Source organism: Macaca mulatta, chromosome 9 (genome assembly GCF_049350105.2).
Source record: "Macaca mulatta isolate MMU2019108-1 chromosome 9, T2T-MMU8v2.0, whole genome shotgun sequence".
NCBI lineage: Eukaryota > Metazoa > Chordata > Mammalia > Primates > Cercopithecidae > Macaca > Macaca mulatta.
Window position 1 is genome coordinate 63,084,358 of NC_133414.1, and position 17,111 is coordinate 63,101,468.

Sequence of the window (17,111 nt, forward strand, 5' to 3'; positions counted from 1 at the left end):
CCACTGCACTCCAGTCTGGCAGCAGAGCAAGACGCGGTCTCCCAAAAACAAAAAAAAAAATGTGTGTGTGTGTGTGTGTATATATATATATATATATATATACAGACTGATATAATTACGTTGGGAGGAGAGAACATACTCAAATACTGTTGGCTGGAATATGAATGGTTATGAAGATTTTGTGGGGTGGCCTGGCACTTTCCATCAAATCTGCATGGCTTCTCTAATAGTAAATGCATTCTTCTTTTTTTTTTTTTTTTTTTTTTTGAGACGGAGTCTCACTCTGCCGCCCAGGCTGGACTGCAGTGGCCAGATCTCAGCTCACTGCAAGCTCTGCCTCCCGGGTTTATGCCATTCTCCTGCCTCAGCCTCCCAAGTAGCTGGGACTACAGGTGCCCGCCACCTCGCCCGGCTAGTTTTTTGTATTTTTTTTTTAGTAGAGATGGGGTTTCACCATGTTAGCCAAGATGGTCTCAATCTCCTGACCTCGTGATCCGCCCATCTCGGCCTCCCAAAGTGTTGGGATTACAGGATTGAGCCACCGCGCCCGGCCAGTAAATTCATTTCTAAGACTTCATTTCATGAAATAAAAACAGTCTCAAAGGATATGTACAAACACCACAGCAGTATTTGTAATGCAAAAGAAAAAAATGGAAATAATCTAATTATTCAGGAAACTGGTAAATAAAATTAAGGTATAACCAGAAAATGGAATAACTGCTGAACTACTATAAAGAATGAGAAGATAGAGGCTGGGCACAATGGCTCACACCTGTAATGTCAGCACTTTGGGAGGATCACTTTAGCCCAGGAGTTCAAGACCAGCCTAGGCATCATGGTGAGACCCTACCTCCACACACACAAAAATTTTTTTTAATTAGCTGGGCATGGTGGCATGCACCTGTGGTCCCAGCTATTCAGGAGGCTGAGATGGGAGGATTGCTTGAGCCCAGGAGTTGGAGGCTGCAGTGAGCTGTTTGCACAACAAACAGTTAGGTTCAAGCGATTATCCTGCCTCAGCCTCCTGAGAAGCTGGGATTACAGGTGAGCACCACCACACCCGGCTAATTTTTGTATTTTTAGTAGAGACAGGGTTTCACCATGTTGGTCAGGCTGGTCTAGAGCTCCTGACCTCATGATCCTCCTGCCTCAGCCTCCCGAAGTGTTAGGATTACAGGCATGAGCCACCCCATCTGGCCAAGGATTTATACTAGATTTTAAAGCATTCTGATGGGCAAAGAACCAGGGAAAGGAAAGTCAAAGGCAGTACTGTCCGATATGAAATGTAATTTTAAACTTTCTAGTTGCCACATTAAAAAAGTAAAAAGAATCAGGTGAAATCAGTTTTGTTTTTTTAATCGAGACAAAGTCTCACCACGTTGCCCGAGCTGGTCTCAAGCTGCTGGGCTCAAGCGATCCTCCCACAGTGCCGAGATTACAGGCGTGAGCCACTATGCCCAGCCAAAATCAGTTTTAATATATTTCTTTAATCCAGTGTATCCCTAACAGTATCATTTCACTATATAACCAATATTTAAAAAGCAAAATGAGATATTTTACATTTTTTGGTACTATCTTCAAAATCTAGTACGTAATTCACACTTAAGCTAGCCACAATTCAAGTCTTCAACAGCCACATGTGGTAGTGGCTATCTATTGCAGTAGACAGTATAGGTCTAAGGATTCTGAACCCAAACCTGAATCTGACATTTAGGTGACTTAGGCTGATAAAATAGTAGGAAAGTAAACAAAGCAGAAAAGGCTGAGTTGGCCAGAGCAGGAGACCAGTCTGAGATATTTTGGATTTTCTATTGTAAGCAAATAAGAAAACAGGGAAAAATATTTAACAAATAGGGATGATGACCAGAGTAGTATTTCAGAAAGATTAATAGTTTTTGCTAAGCTACACACCTACAAATTCAACATGCAATTTTCCCCCACATTTTTATTATGTGAAAGATTATAAAATGAAGAAAGAATAATCTGTCACCCAGTGATTGTATTTCATTGATTTGGTGTACATTTAAGATACTTCTGAACAGTTACCACTGAAATATTTTTAGTTCATGACATTTTTAAATGACTTCTTGAAAAATGCAGACATTAAGAGCCTCACCAAAATTTAACAGCCTTTACTTTAACATTTTCTAACAAGCGCTTCTTTTAGCCAGGAATCTAAAATATTCTTACATAGAAATTTAAAACACTCAAGACCCTATACTCTTGAAATACACTACAAGGCGTTTTAATTACTAACACAAAAACTACCTACAAATCTTAATATACATAAAACAGTATCGAAACTATCCAAGTCTCCTACAGATTTCTCACCTTCGAAATTGAGAGTCTATCTTCTCAACATTTTGATACTTTACCCAAAGGCTAAAGAAAAAAAAAAAATTAATGCTCAAAAAAGTAGGTAAGAAAGAAGGATACAGGAAGGGCACCGCAGGCATAAGCCATAAGCCATATTCCCTTTGGTACTTGCAAGGACTGCCAAGGCTGGCATGATTTTTCAGTCAAACGTCAGAAGTCCAGTGATGTCATTAGGACCAAAAGCATTATATGACCTTCAATTTCAGCAGCTAACTGTGCTGCAAGTCATGAGATTTTCTTTCTTTTTTTTTTTTTTTTTAAGCAGAAAGGTTATCTTAAAGTTCACATTGTTCCTTTTACTTTTTAAGATAAAGAACGAATATCCAGATTGGGTTAGTGTGGCATCCATGATTGCACAGGTACTCAGTAGTAAAACCAGTATCAGACATTATTTATAAAAAATTAGAAGTTGAAACTTAATCATTCTGCTGCTTCTTTATAGCTTTTTATATTTCCCAAATTAACCACAATAAATGTATTGCCTTTATAATTTTTTAAAAGCTACAAAAACTGCTCGCTTTACTGAATACTTCTGGCCAGGTGCAGTGGCTCACACCTGTAATCTCAGCACTTTGAGAGGCCGAGGTGGGCGGATCACAAGGTCAGGAGTTCGAAATCAGCCTGACCAACAGGGTGAAACCCCGTCTCTACTAAAAATACAAAAATTAGCCAGGCTTGGTGGCACACGCTTGTGATCCCAACTACTTGGGAGGCTGAGGCATGAGAATCGCTTAACCTGGGAGGCGGAGGTTGCAGTAAGCCAAGATTGTGCCACTGCACTCCGGCCTGGGCGACAGAGCGAGACTCCATCTCAAATAAATAAATAAATACTACTGAATACTTCCAGAAACAATCTCCTTGTCCTTCCTTGCCTAAGGTCTCACTCTGCAGGCTACCTTCTCAGGAAAGCCTTCCGAAGTACCCGCATCCCAGACAGCCCAGCTTCCCTTATCAGTCTTTTAACATTCCCTGGACTTCCTTTTTGTAGATCTTAACATAACTACAACTAGATAATTATTTAATGTCTATCTTCTCTACCCAGGCCTTAAGTTGAAATTTTTCAAGGCTGGCCAGGTGCGGTGGCTCACGCCTGTAATCTCAGCACTTTGGGAGGTCGAGGCAGGTGGATCGCCTAAGGTCAGGAGTTGAGACCAGCCTGGCCCACGTGGCAAAACCCTGTCTCTACTAAAAATACAAAAAGGAGCCAGGCGTGGTGGCAGGCACCTGTAATCCCAGCTACTCAGGAGGCTGAGCCAGGAGAATAACTTGAACCCAAGAGGCAGAGGTTGCAGTGAGCCTAGATCACACCACTGCACTCCACTGGGCAACAGAGCAAGACTCCGTCTCAAAAAGAAAAGAAAAAAAAAATTCTCAAGGCTGTTTTAGGTTCTTCGCTAGACCATACAAGGAGCTCCTGATACGAGGTCTATAACCTACAATCTATAATTCTATAATCTATAACCTATGTCTTCCTCTGCCCGATAAATGCACCTGCCTGAAATGAGACCACAAAAGTGAAGAACAGAGAAGACAACCTCAATTAATTATATCATTTGAGCACTTAGGTCTAGCCATGTCTATTTCTCGACCTTTCAAAATCATGGGGGTTAGTCGGGAGAAGCTTTTCCCTCCTTTAAGCTAACCTGAGTTAGGGTTGTCACTTGTAAGCAAGAGTCACTTGAGAGAGCCACCCAATTCCCACTGTCGGAATATAAAATCTAAAATCTATACAGCAATGACTCCCAAATGCCTACCTCCAGCGCAAACCTCTGTCAAACCCCAGACCCATATAGACAACTGCCAAGTGGAAATCCCTACTTGGCTGTTTCAGATACCTCAAACTCCATGTGATCCAACCAATACTATTTTCTTCCACAAACCAGCTCTCCCTCCATTTTTCATATCAGTCACCCACATCTACCCTGCTTTCCAAGCTAGAAATCCAGGAGTTGTTCTTGCCAATCCCATTCCTTCTCTCATCCATAGCTAGTTACCACCTCCTGTCCATTCCAGGCCCTAATTATCTGCCACCATCTTAACCCATTTATGCCTGAGGTTGCAATTTTTTGAATTTTTGCAATCGGACCTTGGTGATGACCTTGAGCAGGATATAAATAGAACTCCCACATGCTTAGCGTTCCAACAATGGAACACTAGGCATAAATGGGTTTAATCTGGGCCAGGCCAGAAAGACCTTCCCACAAGTTTGAACATCTTCAGTCTTCCTCTCTTCAAAATGATTTTCCAACATGTAACTAATCTCCCTAACTGCAAAAGTGATTATAATATATTATCCCTATATCTTAGCATACTCCTGTCCTCCTTCATAAGTCAACAACCAACTATAAACAGCTGGATCAAGAGCCAAGCTCCACTGTTCCAGATTTTAGCGGTATAACAAATCTGTGCCATAAGGAAGGCTCATCAGAAATATAAAACTATAAAAGAACAACAAAGTCTACAACAACAGCGTAAATAAAAGATACTCGAAGATAATTTACTCATCTATTCAATGTCTACTCATTAGTTACATATTAAACTGCCCATATGAACTGGCTTAGGGACCACAGGGCCTACTCTGAGACAGAGTCTACTGATCATCTGATCTCCCTATGCCCCTAACTAGTGTTCTTCTCAAAAAACACTACTGGGCATTTCCAGGCACATCCAAGAGCTTTGATTAGGGAGAGAAACCCTATTCATCAATTCTAAGATGCATCCATTTTTCATATTTTAGCATCTCTGGAATTGGAGTGCACCTTACAATCAATGGCTTCTTACAACTAGAAGCATATTTTAAGTGGTCTGTAAAATTACAGTGTATCTTACAATGGACATAACTCAATGCAACTCAACATTTAATCCTGTGTTAAAAAGTTGGTCCAACCTGGTCAATATGAACCTTGTGATGTTAAAAAGACATCCTAAAGCCTAAAAACTAGTAAAAGGTGGGAAAGTAGAAAAGGGAAAGAAATGGTTCCTATTTCAAAATTTAGTGTGACAGGAAACCCATTCTCCTTTCTCTCCATGGTTCGCTGTTCCTAAGATCCAACAGTCAGATCAGGACAGTTCAACAGCTACTGCTAGGCTAGACAAAAAAAAATATTTGTATAAAAATTGTTATAAAGGTCAGGCATGGTGCCTCACCTGTGTAATCCTAGCACTTCGGGAGGCTGAGGCGAGCGGATCAACTGAGGTCAGGAGTTTAAGACCAGCCTGAACAACATGGCAAAACCCCACCTCTACCAAAAATACAAAAATTAGCCAGGCGTGGTCCCAGCTACCTGGAAGGCTGAGGCAGGAGAACCCCTTGATCTCAGGAGGCAGAGGTTGCAGTGAGCTGAGATCGCGCCATTGCACTCCAGCCCAGGCGACAGTGCAAGACTCCGTCTTGAGGGAGGGAGGGAGGATTGTTTTTTTTAAAAAAAAAAAAAAAACCAGGTAAACGAAGCAAATACCATAAAAAATATTTCGTTTAATGGAAGACCTTGGAAACTTCTGAGTGGCAAAGTGGTAAGAACTGGGCTTACAGATTAATTTAGGCAGAAATGCATAAGATTAGACAAAGGAGAAAAGTGAAGGCAAGAAAATCGTAACATTAGTCCAGGTGGGATGAGAACTTGATTCAGAGTTAGGGGGTGGGGGTGGGGGTGGAGTCGCAGGGTGGTGGGAGGAGAACTATGTGAAAGCCAAATAACACTAGATTTGAAAATAAATAAATTCCTGAAAAAAAGTGAAACATTAAAATTCATAGGAAAAACAGAAAATCAACACAAACCAACAGCTATTAAAGAAATTGAAGTGTTATTCAAAGTCCTCTCCAGAAAAAAAGATCTAGGCCTAAATGGTCATATAGGTGAGGTCTTCTAAACATTCAAGGAACAGATAATCCCAGTCTAAAATTATCCTGAAAAAGAGAAAACGAAAGAAAGTTGCCCAACTCATTTTATGATTTGACTACTACCTTGACACCAATATGAATTCAGAACTGTCCCACAGTTAGCAAGAATAGAGAGCAGAAGAGTTATAATATCATAAAGCAGAATCAACAGATGTTGGCTACAGACAAGATATAATGAAATGGGAAAAGGTTTGGGTTTGGTATGACATCAACAGAAATAAAGAACACCAAAGAAGCAAGTTAAGGAAAAGAAGCTCAGAACAATCAGGTACAGATATGCATAAAGCAACTGCAAAAAAAAAAAAAAAAAAAAAAAAAAAAAAACCAGATTCAGAAGACAAATAAAGAACAAAGAATTCAGAATTATTCCAACAGAAAGGTCTGAACAATCATTCTAAGGGACTAGAGACATAGAGAAAAGTGATCTAAAAAGTGAAACTTGGAGAACACATATTAAAGAGGAAAGGAGGAACAGATTAGGCAGAAAAGTGGCGGAGAGGAACAAAGTCAGTATAATGTCACAGAAGGCCCCCCTTCATCTAGTTAATAGTTAACTCTTGCTCATCCTTCACAATCTGCCTGGGTTCCAACAAAGCATTTTTAAGGAATCTTTCCCAGATTCTCCCACCACCACAAGCACCAGGTCAGGTCTCCATTTGAAGTTCTTATAATATTCTGCACCTTAATTAAAATCACAATTATATTTAACTAGAGACTTTATTTTCCAATATGTATTTCCCCACTAGACTTTAAGCTCCATGAGGGAAGGATCTGTTGTATCTTACTGCCTTGCACCCTGTGTTAGAATACAGCGCGTATTTGTTAAATGAAATGTATAGATGAATGAAAGCCAAGGAAAGGCATCTGAAAAATGTGAAGTCGATGTTAAATGTTACAGAAAGCTCAAGGAGAGGACTTAGAAAAAGCTGGTTAATGTGTTGATTAGGTTCCTTGTGAAGGTGAAATCCAGATAACAAGGGGTTAAGAAATGAGTGGCTAGCCAGCAACCAGGCAAAGTCAGGAAAAGTAGACTACTCTTGGCAATCTCTAGAGATGGATTGTGAATGATTAAATTTTAATTTCAATGTTGCGCTAGTTCTCAGTTCTTTAACAACCATGTGTTACTTTTATTACGAATAAGCTTTTTAAAACGTTAGTAAGATTTGAAAAGGAAAAGTAGCAACAAGACAGCTTGAAGGAGTAGCAGACTTAAGGTTTTTGTAAATTGAAGAAATCTTAAGAACATTTGTACTTTAAAGAACCCAAATACGACAGAGAAAATAACTCACACTCCACTAAGTAGGAAAGTTAGAAGGAAAAAAAAAAAACCCAAGGTGTTAATAAGAAAGACAAAAAATATATATATATATCCCTCTTTGACGGAAGGTTAAGAAGCCAGTAACAGAAGGAATTTAGTGAAGGAGCTCCCGCTAGGTGCCTCAAACTCTTCTGTAAACGGTGGGGAGAAGTGAAGAAAGTAGAAGTTTAAACTGGGCTCCATGGAAAATGGAGGAAAAATTAAACAAGAACCGAGACTGGTTCTACTAAAAACGCATTCTACATTTCAATCGGCCTTTCATACACTCCCCCCATTCCTGGATCAGAGAATTGCCCATATTTTAGCTTCAAATTTAAAAATCTAAATAAGTCTGGTTCACATTCTTTATTTCAACAACTGAAAACAATGAGACGCATTAAGTTACACTCTAATTCAAAGCTTAACTCCTCTCACAAGTAAATACAATAGTTTCAACTCAAGCAACAAAATAACGATAATTTCAAGTAAGAGTAACTGAAAAATGTTCCTAAACGTAGAAGTGTTTGCAAACAGTTTTTTTTTCCTAATTCGTTTGCCAGAATACGATGTTCCTGGGTTCAAATCCCAGGTCCCCTAGACAAGTTAACCTCTTTGCGTCTCGGTTTCTTCCTCTAAAATGAGGAATACAATAAACCAGAATCGTTAATAAGGATTAAATGACGCAACACAGGTGCCAAGTTCATAGTATGTACTCTGAACAGTTTGTTAACCGCTTAAAAGAGAAAACCTGCAGCAGTTCGACTAAATTAAAACATATGAGAGCATGAAAGTGTACCACGCTCAGACGCCAGACCCTAACACACAGCACATTATTTTTCTTCCTTGACGCAAGCTCATTTTTTTTTTCCTTGCCAAATCTTTCCACTAGGAGTCTGGAAAGAGAAAAAAGGGTCCAGGCAATCCAGCAGAAAGTTTTCCAAAACTGAAGTGCGGAATCACCAGGCCACGGAGCGGAGGCCGCGCAGGACAACAGGTGAAGCAGCTCCGGGAGCTCGGGGGCCCGGGCCCCTTCCCGCGGCGACTTGGGGGCGGGCTGGCTGCTCCTCTCGCTCGACCCTCGCCCGAAACTCACTTTGTTCTCCCCTGTTCCTCCCCATAGCGTCGGGAGCCAAATCACGAATATCAGCCTCGCAGCTCCGGGGCGGGGAGAGGAGCGCCTTTCCCATTTAAGGATTCCAGAAGCGTCCCAGGAGCGGCTTTCGCCCACTTCGCTTCCCCAAACTCGGCCTGCAACCCGCGGGTGGGAGACAAAAGAGGGGCCGGCGGGGGTACGCGGCGCGGGGTGCTGTGGGTCTCTGGCAGGGCGGTCACGGCCCAGCGCGCGCCGAGGCCTGCGGAGCTGGCGGGGCCGGGCCGGGCAGCCCCTGGCTCCGGCCTCTGCGCGCCCTGCTGCCTCCGCAGCTTCGCCGGAGCCCCGCCGGCCTCCCCGCGGCGGCCAACCCCTCCCGGCCCGCACGCGCACTCCCAACTCACCCGGACTCCAAGGAACTCATCCTCCAGCCCTCGGCGCGGAGCGGGTGGGCGCGGCGAGCCGCCGGGGCGAAGTGGGGCCCGGCTCGGCCTCCGCCCTCGGCGTGCAGCGGCCCCGACCCGGTCGCCCCTCGATTGGGCCGTGCGATCTTCGCCGCGCGCGGACGGACGCGCCGAACCCTAGCCTTCCTGCCCGCCCTTGGCCCTCCTCCCTCCTCGCTCCTGCCTCCTGCCTCCTCCCTCCTCCTTCGCCAAGCCCGGCAGGCGGATTCCAATCTCTGCAGCCGCCGCCGCCACCGCCGACTCTCGCCAGGAGGGGAGGGGGCGGCGCGGGTGCGGGGGCCTGGGGGAGGGGCGGGCGTCGCGGGCCTTGCACGGCGCGCGCGCACTGGGAGGGCGCCCGCCCGCGCCGCGCGCACCCGACCCCGGGCGCCGGCCCCGCCCCACCCCGCCCCGCCCCGCCCTGGACACGAAAGGAGCCGAGCGCACGGCGGAAGCGCCCGAAGGGGTCGCGGAGCCCGGCGCCCCGCTGCCGGAAAGTAGGGCCAGCCGCCGGCAAGGGGGCGCCGAGCTGCTGGTGGTGCGGGCGGGTGGAGTCTTCTCCTCCGAGAGGGCCCGCCGGCCCCTCACCACACGCCCGCAGACGCGGTAGGGCGCACGCGATGGAACGGGGCGGAGGGGAGTGCGGACGCGGCTGCGGCGCCCTGCGGCCATCGGCGCCCGGGATGCCCGCTCCGGCCATCGGGGCCCGAGAGCCCGGCTCTTGTGGGCTCCTTCGCGTGGACCCCTCCTCCGGCCGACATTCACACTGCAGTGAACGCCAGTCAGCTGGCGTGAAATAAGCAGGTCGCTGGGAAGGCACCAAGTCACCAAGGTGGGGGATGGCCAGGTCGTGGTAGTTGCGACAAAGAAAAATGTAGTCACATTGCATTTGTTCCTCGCCCACCCACCGCTCCCGGCGTCTCTTCCCGGGCTCCTTGCCAGCGTGCCGAGGCGCAGGGAGGGTGATGGAGGCGCCCCGGCCGGGAAGATCTGCCGGGGAGAGCGGCTTTCCTCATCGATTCGGGAGCGCCAGGCCTGGCGCGCCCGGGCCCCTGTGATCTGCGAGCCCGCGAATTCCAGCGGCATAAGATAAGGAGCGGCGAGGGCCCAACAGGACTGAGGTCAGCCAGCTATAAATACGCCTCCAGTTCCACCGCGGGCTCACTCTGGTGACCTCGTGTACCCTCCGGAGGCTCATTCTGTCCATTTGGAAAATGCAACTAATTGTCGCCACCTGTTTTCTTCCATTTCCCCTCATTCATGGTGGAAAATGCTTTTAAAAGTATTCGATGACCTGTATATGAAGAAAGAGGAGATAGGCCCCTTTTTCACCAAATGTGTCCTTAACCTCCTTAGTAATCCAAGGAATGTATCGAGTTTAAGTCACTTAACAAAAGATGTTCTTTTGAAGATGTATTTTTAAAAATCAGTTTTAAAACTGGGTAAACTGAGTAAAAAGAAAGGAGGAAAGAAAACAATGTGCCAAGCACTTGTATTGACACACATTCTCACCTGAAGAGATGTTTAGATTCCCTATATTCTGGTGTAAATGTTTGAATTCCCTTGTATTTTTGTTTCAATTTTTTGGTTTATCTTTTATTCTGTCTCCCTTTTCTTCTACCTGCCTTTGCCCTTAATGCTGCAGATAGCCTCCGTCATTCTGAATTATTTTTCAATTCTATTTTCTTCTCTTACCTTTTTTTCTGGGCTCTTCAGCTGTCTCAGGTTTGACAGTCATGGGTTATAGTATCTTGCTATGCAGGAATAATAGGATAAGTGAGATTACCTGCATCAACTAAAATTGGTCACTTTTCTTTCTCAAGTTTCCTTCATAATACCCAGCTTTAGTTTTTTGTTTGTTTGTTTGTTTGTTTTATTTTTTTGGACAGAGTCTCGCTCCGTCGCCCAGGCTGGAGTGCAGTGGTGCGGTCTGGGCTCACTGCAAGCTCCACCTTCCAGGTTCACGCCATTCTCCTGCCTCAGCCTCCCAAGTAGCTGGGTCCACAGGCGCCCGCCGCCATGCTCGACTAATTTTTTTGATAAAAATACTCTACTAAAAATGTAGAGACGGGGTTTCACCGTGTTAGCCAGGATGGTCTCGATCTCCTGACCTCGTGATCCTCCCACCTCGGCCTCCCAAAGTGCTGTGATTACAGGCGTGAGCCACCGCGCCCAGCTCCGGCTTTAGTTTAAAGGAAAAGATGGGCCTTTTGCTTAAGGAGATTCAGATTGGTTGGTCAAAGCTCTCATTGATGTATGCTGAGCAATGTGTCGGCAGAGAAAACCATGGCAAGCGTGTTATTATGTTCTTTATAGCCTAGTTGGATTTTTAGACATATGAATTGGTCTATAAAATAGACAACAATCTCAGGTGGGAGCCTTAGTACATCAAGTTTCTGAAATGTACAAATGAGTGTTGCCTGGCTTGTGTTATCTGCCACTGTAGAAATGAGAGCAAAATTGAAGCATCAAATTTTAAGTCATGATATCTTTGCTTCTCTGCAAAAGGCTCTCCTTTTCAAATCTTCTGGAATTTTTCACTCTCCTTTGATAAGGCCCAGCTAGTAGCCAGGCTTCAATCCTCAGCTTCAATGCCCTAGCTACCAGCAGCTAGTGGGGCATGCTGTTCTCCCTGGCTACTGGCATGTTTATGCATGCCAGCCCGTTTCTCCAGTCTGCCTGCCTAGGGAGACATCTGGACACGTGTGGTCTGGCCCCTAAACTCAAAAACAACACCTTGGGATCCACAGTTAACATTCTGTAATGTGTTGGTATTCCTTTAAGTGGGTTACCAGAATAGGCTGGAAATGGCCTTTTCCTCTGCCCAGGTAGGTCCCGAGAGAGGTAGTTGTTACATGCCCAAAGCAGCATTCATTAATTACATTGTGCATTTAGTTATTTGTTTGTGGTCTGAGCCCCTCTGCCCCACTAGAATATAAACTCCATGAGCAAAAGACTTTGTCAGTCTTTTTTTTTAGAGACAGGTTCTTACTTTGTCACCCAGGCTGGAGTGCAGTCGCGTAGTCATTGTTCACTGTAACCTGGAACTCCTGGGCTTACGTGATCTTCCCACCTCAGCCTCCCAAGTAGCTGGGACTACAGGCCAGCTTGACTTTGTCAATCTGTTCTCAACTCTCTCCTTAGAGCCTAGTGCCTGGCAAGTGAATATTTGTTAAACGAAAGAAGAGAAATAAGCACACATGTCCTCTAAGCATTTCTGAACCTTGTCCCCAAGACCCTTTTAGTGTTAGAGGGTGGCATGGCTATCTTGGAAAGAGTGAAGGTTGGCTGGGAAAGCTGTGGATCACATCCTCTTCAGTGAAATGGGACTTCTGCCTTTCAGGGATCCAAGTTGAATAGATTAATCCAAGCTAACCATTCAAAGTCATTTTCATATTGTAAAGATTTTATAAGGCAAAAGGCAGCACGAAGTCTCTGGGTCTGATGATAAGTTAGAGCCCAGTAAGGAGGGACAAGTGAAGGAATGCCATTGGTAGGGTGACCCTTTAGGTTGACTTCAAACCCGATATTAAATGGGTGGGGGTTAGGGAGAATAAACAGCTTCATTTTTCAGCAGCTTCATTTTTCAGCATTGACACTGCTACATCATTTTTTTTTTTGGTTAATAGCACCCCATCATGGCTTAGAAGGACTAAACTGAAACAGAAACTGTGGTTAAGAATAAGATGGATGTACATAATTCAGTGCACAAAATAGAGGAAGTTTAAAAACCTGAATTCATTTTCATTGTGGTGGTACAGTGTTTTACTTATTCTTTTGTTTACTTCCAAACAACTAGCTCCTTCTCCCTTAGCTCCATTTTAATTTATCTTTGCCTCAAAGCACTGGCTACTATGATTGAAAGACAGATGATGGAGGATATTGCTGCCCTCACTTGGTCCTACCTAGTCCGTGGCCTCTGTATTTCTCCTTCACGTACTATCCGTACACCCTTTACCATACAACCTGATCTTTCCTAGGCTTTGAGGCAGGAAGAATTATCAGAGCTTCGGTCCCAAGCTCAAGACTCAGCCTCCCACTGCCTGACCCCTTTCTAAGAACTGACAGCCCTTCTCTTGTGTCTGAAACCCTGACCTGTTAGCTTGCCAGGACCTCAAATTTATCTGCTTGTTGTTTGGACTCAGCTGCATCCCTGCGCCCAGACTGCTGGGCAGTTGTAGGTATTCTTGGTGGCATCACTTAATTGCCTCCAGCTCTTTGTTTCTAGACTCCCTGTGTCTGTATTCTACCTATCTGTTGGGCCTCCCTTCCCCCATTACCTCAGGCTGGATGTCTCGATCCCCACTGCGCTCCTGAACTACCACCTGTTGTTTGCTCACTACTCTCTGGCTATCAGGCACTGCCTAGAGGACTAAGGGTCCTCCCACCAAGCACCGGGAGCTGAGGCCTCCCTACCCCAACTCCCACGCAGCCCACAGTAGATCTTGGCCTTCCCTGTCCTGCTGCAGCTCACCGCCCTGCCTTTCCCTATCCTCACAGCACCTGGTTTATTGCACTTGGATTATTTTTTAACCAGATAAAAACTATATATATTATATGTGCTCTGGACATACCCTAAGTACGTATTAAAGCTGTATTATATGTAATTTTGGCTGGGCGCAGTGGCTTATGCTGGTAATCCCAGCACTTTGGGAGGCCAAGGTGGGTAGATCATTTGAGGTCACGAGTTCGAGACCAGCCTGGCCAACATGGTGAACCCCCCTGTCTACTAAAAATACAAAAATTAGCTGGGTGTGGCAGCAGGCACCTGTAGTCCCAGCTACTTGTGAGGCTGAGGCGGGAGAATCACTTGTTGCAGTGAGCCCAGATCTCACCATTGCACTCCATCCTGGGCGATAGAGCAAGACTCTATGTCTCAAAAAAAAAAAAAAATCTATATATAGTTTTTTTTCTGGCTAAAAATCCAAGTGTAATGGGGTGTGTGTGTATATATAATCTATTGAATATAATTCAAATAGATTTCTAGTATTCTGAAATTGTGTGTGTGTAGGTGTTTGTGTGTACATATATATGTATTATATATGTACATACATATGTGTGTGTATATATGTATACAGACACCCCATACATACACTCAAAAATGAAAAGACCCGTGTCTGATTCTTCTTCCTATCCCTAAACACTGATTCTACTCAAGAATTCCTCTGGAGCCAGTAGTCCAGAAATCGCAGCGTGTGGAACTGTATATGATTACCTTGGGAATGACTAGTAAAAGGAAGGGAAGGTGCAATGATAAAAGATTAAAGCTGAGATAAATGGGGAGATAAAACCTAGATCAGGAGTGCAGATTCATTAACACCATACTGTGCCTACTGTCCATGGCTTACATGGTTATTGGGATGTATTCCTAGATGTGGTGTATCACCAGTGTGACCGGGCATACTAGTTTACCCATCGGATATGTTGCAGGTACCTGACCCTGTGCTTGACTCAGAAATTCAGAGAACAGGAACTGTCTCATTCTCACTCCATTGTATCCAGTGTGCTGCTTGGCACACCAGTAGGTAGTCAGTAAGTATTTATTAAATAAATGAGATACTTAATTTTGTTCTCTGTTGGTAGTTTGCCCTGGCACATTTCTTTTTATTTCTGTTAACCAAGGCAGGGTTAGGTGTTTTGTTTTGGTTTGGTTTTCCATATTTTTGAGGATTAATGATAAAGCACTTACCTTGTTGGAATGAGAGTCTACTAACAAATCCTGTACATCATAACAGGACTATCGTCTAACAACTTTTTCTCAATAAGTAAACTTTAAAACAACTTCCTTTATTTTTTCAAAAGGATACATAGTCATATATGTAACCAGTAACCAATACTTGTCAGTGTTTTTTTAAAATGTAGATTATTTTCCATTTAGTTTGCTACCTACCTTAAAGCCCCTCTTCCTCCGATCCTGAATGCTGCTAGCTCTCCTTCTAATTGGTCATTCCCTCTTTCAATTAATGTTGCCCAGTTGTTTAGATTTCTATTGTGAAACACCGGTCCCATTAAATCTGAAAACACTGCTATAGAGCAACATTTCTGTTGTTAGACTGGTCTCACTACTTTCTGAAGAATGGACCATATTCATTCTCCATTTAATGCCCTTCTCCTCCCTATACTGCCTGAGAAGTACCTCTTCCAAGAAGTCATCTTCGACTACTCCATCCTCAATGCCTTAGGATTTTCTCTCAATGGTCTACATCACTGACTTTCCACATAGCTTAGCTGTTCCTATGTCTTTCTCCCAAATAAGTTTTCATACCTTTGTTCTTCAACACAAATAGGGGCCTCTCAGCCTGAGGGAGACAGGTTAGCGAATACCAAAATACACGTGATATCAAAGAAGCAGTCCCAGGCCACTGGAGCTTACCAGTTGTTGAATCCTTGCTTCTGCGAATCCATTGTTTTCAAAGTTGGCGGGTAGTTGCAAACTCCTTGATGCATCTGCTGTGCTGTTGCATCCTCCCTGCTGTCTATCTCCCCTACATAGGTACCACTGTCGCTATGGTCACGGTACTGAGCACCAGGGTTGCTAGGTTGCACAACTTTAAGGGGGTGCCATTCACAACCTGCCTGATATGAATGGTGCTCCATGGAATTATGCATTGCAACATCTGCACATGATCCTACCAAACACCAGAAAGTTCTACTCCAATGGTGGGGGGGGGCTAATCCCTGGCTTGCTTAAAGAACCCACTTTTTTATTGTGTAACATTATATACTTTTCAGGACATTTGACAAGATATGTTTAAGCATTTGTTAACTTTGTATTATAAAATATGTGTGTTTATAAAAAAAAGATTATCCCAAAATAAAGAGAAAATGTTGGCAGTATTCTGTGGTGGCCTAATGGATGGTTATTATTTTCTTCCATAAGCTTTATCTCCCCCACAATGGCAATGTTACTGTTTTTTTGTTTGTTTTTTTTGTTTGAGACGGAATCTTGCTCTGTCGCCCAGGCTGGAGTGCAGTGGTGCAATCTTGGCTCACTGAAACCTTTGCCTCCCAGGTTCAAGTGATTCTTCTGCCTCAGCCTGCCGAGTAGCTGGGACTACAGGTATGTGCCAGTACGCCCAGCTAATTTTTGTTTTTTAGTAGAGTTGGGGTTTCACCATGTTGGCCAGGCTGATCTCAAACTCCTGACTTGTGATCCACCCACCTCGGCCTCTCAAAGTGCTGGGATTACAGGCGTGAACCACCGTACCTGGCCCAATGTTACTTTTATAATCAGAAAAGTAGATATTTTCGACCCTGGGTTTCAGCATCAAAAAAAAAGATTAGGTATTATTTAAAAGAACTAGTTGATTGATAAAATATAGAGAAAAATGAAAGTGACAAGTTGTATATTTGTCAGAATGAAGTCAGAATCCCATATAAGATATATAAGTAAAGTTTTTATTTATTTGATTGATGTGAATATTTTTTTACTGAAAAGAGTTATTCTAGGCCAGGCGCAGTGGCTCACACCTGTAATCCTAGCACTTTGGGAGGCTGAGGCAGGCGGATCACTTGAGTCCAGGAGTTCCAGACCAGCCAGGGCAACATGGCAAAACACCATCTGTATAAAAATTACAAAAATTAGCCAGACATGGTAGCACTTGCCTGTTATCCCAGCTACTCAGGAGGCTGAGGCAGGAGGATCCCTTGAGCCCAGAAGGCAAAGGTTGCAGTGAGCTGTGATCACGCAACTGTACTCAAGCCTGGGCAACAGAGGGAGACCATGTCTCAGAAAAAATAAAGAGTTGTTCTATTGTTATACTTGCAATAACACATCATACTCAACAGATTTTAACTATGTATACCATATGTCATCAAAACTAGGATACTGTTTCATTTTGGGTTTTTTCCCACCCAAAGAATAGCATGGATACTGTTGACTATAAGATCCATCATTGGCCGGGCGCGGTGGCTCACGCCTGTAATCCCAGCACTTTGGGAGGCCGAGGCGGGCGGATCACGAGGTCAGGACATCGAGACCATCCTGGCTAACACAGTGAAACC

At 44.3% G+C, this 17,111-nt stretch overlaps 1 protein-coding gene across 7 annotated transcripts in view; it reads right to left on the reverse strand.

Annotated features, from left to right (window-relative positions):
• Nucleotides 1-9,356, reverse strand: part of BMPR1A (bone morphogenetic protein receptor type 1A) — a 166,588-nt gene extending 157,232 nt beyond the window's left edge. For 6 of the 7 annotated variants that reach the window (XM_015147072.3, XM_077944990.1, XM_077944988.1 and 3 more), the window contains exon 1: nt 9,069-9,218. The gene's annotated coding sequence lies outside the window, so the exon portion shown is untranslated. 7 annotated transcript variants of the gene reach the window in all.
• Nucleotides 9,357-17,111: the final 7,755 nt, after the last annotated feature.